We start from the raw sequence: 2353 nt of genomic DNA on the forward strand, positions 1-2353 counted from the left end.
GTTTGCTTAAAATGAGGTCTCAGGTTTGAAAGCAACAATGAATACAGTTATTAACACATGTTCACAGAGATTGAGGGTGCTTTGAAGAAAACAAATCTAGCTGCTAGCAGCGTTCTTATCCTATACATTCTAGAAAACTTCAATATTTTTAGTTTTTCCTTCATGAATAAGAAGCTCACGTGTTCTGACAAAAACACAGTGAAGACTATCGCCTCATGGCGGCAGCAGTGATTTGGGCCAGGTGACTGAAGTGTGAACCTGACAGGCGTGAGCCCAGCCTGGCCTGGCCTGGTCTCCGTGCGCCTTCCAGGTTCTTCTCTCTTGATACTATACTGTTACTGAGCACACCTAGGCTGTGACTATGGTAAAGTATTTCTTGGGCCAGTGCATGCTCCGAAGTTCTTGGGACCAAGTGTTCACTGCCTTCTGGCAGTGATACCTGAGTCCCTACAGCAACTATGTCTTGACTGAAGACACAGTACACCGGGAGGTGATTCCTGACCAGAAGCTCCTGTCCCGGAGACTCCTGACCAAGACCAACAGGATGCCTCGCTGGACAGAGTGATTGTTTCCTGCCAATGCTGCTCACTTGGTATACATCCTGGAGGACTCTAGTGGATCTACAGACTCAGACCATGACTGCTTTCACCTGGAACATTAACCATTCCCTGCTGACCGTGGTGGAGGAACGATGTTTTTACTTAGGAACTTGGACAACAGTGACAGGACTGAAATAGGCCAGGAACCCTGGGTTTCCTCTAGTTTATTTGGCATCTCCAGAGCAGTCCAGGAATTTGGCCTCCCCCAGTTCAAAAGTAATGTGACCAAGACTACAAAGGGTTTTGAATACATTTTGGCCAACTTGCAAGGTGAGGTCCCGTCCAAAACACTCATGGAGACAGCCAAGGAATCCAAGGAGAAGGCAAAGGAGACAGCACTGGCAGCTTCAGAGAAGGCCAAGAACCTTGCCAACAAGGCTGCCACCAAGCAGCAGCAACAACAGCAGCAGTTCATATAGCCAGTGTGGGCCCTGCCACCAGCACCACCACAGGTCACCAGCCAGCATGGCACCACTCCCTCCACCCTCTCTCCCCTGTACTTTATTATTAAAAAATCAACTCGCAGCCCTCTGTGCTGTCTGAATGAAGGGCAGGCAGGCTGTCATTTCTGCAGTATTTCACAGTATCCACGTCCAAGCCCATCCTGCTTATTCCCCTGTTGGGCAGCTGCCAGCAGGCACAGAGAGGTGGGGAGATTTGCCCAGGGTCATGAGCAGAATGCAGGGCTTTTTGTTTTCTGTCGCCCAAGTACCTGGAACAATACCTAACACATAACAGGTGCTCAATAAATACTTGTTGAATTCAATCAGAAAACAAACAAACAATGAAAATGTAAAGAAAACTCAGATTTTCTCTTTCCATGCCCAAATTGGCTTTTTCTTTGGACAAGTTTCTGAACTTTAAATGAACATGATGGAGCCAGTCCAATTCTAATTAGCAATTTAAATCTTTATTAACTTTTTCTTGAATGTAACCTTTTAATTCTTTATATGATGCATTTTCTAAATAATGCTTTTCCTTAATGAAAATCCTTAAAGAGTCCATTTTTTTATTCTCCTCAATTAAGTGAGTAAATAACAGGGAGGTGCTCAAATTCCCGGATATATTTTCATTTTAAAAAAGCATTTGTGCTTAGTACCAGTTTAATCATGTACAAGCAATAAACATTTAGAAAAAGCTATATAAATTAACTTTTTTGGGAATATGCAGTGCAAAAATTAAGCATATGTTTTGGCTTGTGTATTGATGCTTCCCTGAACACTTGTGCCATCATAAGTGGAGAGCTTTGAAGGTGGCTGGAATATGGTGTGTGTGGTTTACAGATGTACAGATTATAAAGGGAGAGAAGGAAGGAAGGCTTAGCTCCTGCTGCTGCTCCTTGCTGCCTTCTGCCTGCCCTGCCACACCATGGAATGTTTCTCCTCTGTGGCGCCTCTACCATGCTGCCCTTTTTGGGAACCAACCAAGTATGAATTGAAATCTCTACAAACTGTGCATCAAACCAACTTTTTCTTTTTTAATTTTGGATGTTAGGTATTTTGTCTCAGCAACAGGAAAGTAACTATGACAACACATATTGATCAAGCCTCCAGAATGAATGAATGTCATCTTTTGTAAAAGAGAAAACTTACTTGGAAAAATAATGAAAGTTAATAGGAAGGAAAACAAGCCTACCACAAATTACAAGACTATAGAAATGACCAGTTGTAAGTGTACCTAGATGTGAAATGCATGTTGTCATACATTTTTAATGATGTCACTCAAAATGTATAAAAATTTTTACATATAAGTTC

General features: G+C 42.5%; 1 pseudogene; it reads left to right on the top strand.

The window, feature by feature from the left end:
* Positions 1–361: 361 nt before the first annotated feature.
* Positions 362–1072, top strand: LOC101586856 (annotated as a pseudogene).
* Positions 1073–2353: the final 1281 nt, after the last annotated feature.

This window comes from Octodon degus, unplaced genomic scaffold (assembly GCF_000260255.1).
Source record: "Octodon degus isolate 3935 unplaced genomic scaffold, OctDeg1.0 scaffold00160, whole genome shotgun sequence".
In the NCBI taxonomy this organism is placed as follows: Eukaryota; Metazoa; Chordata; class Mammalia; order Rodentia; family Octodontidae; genus Octodon; species Octodon degus.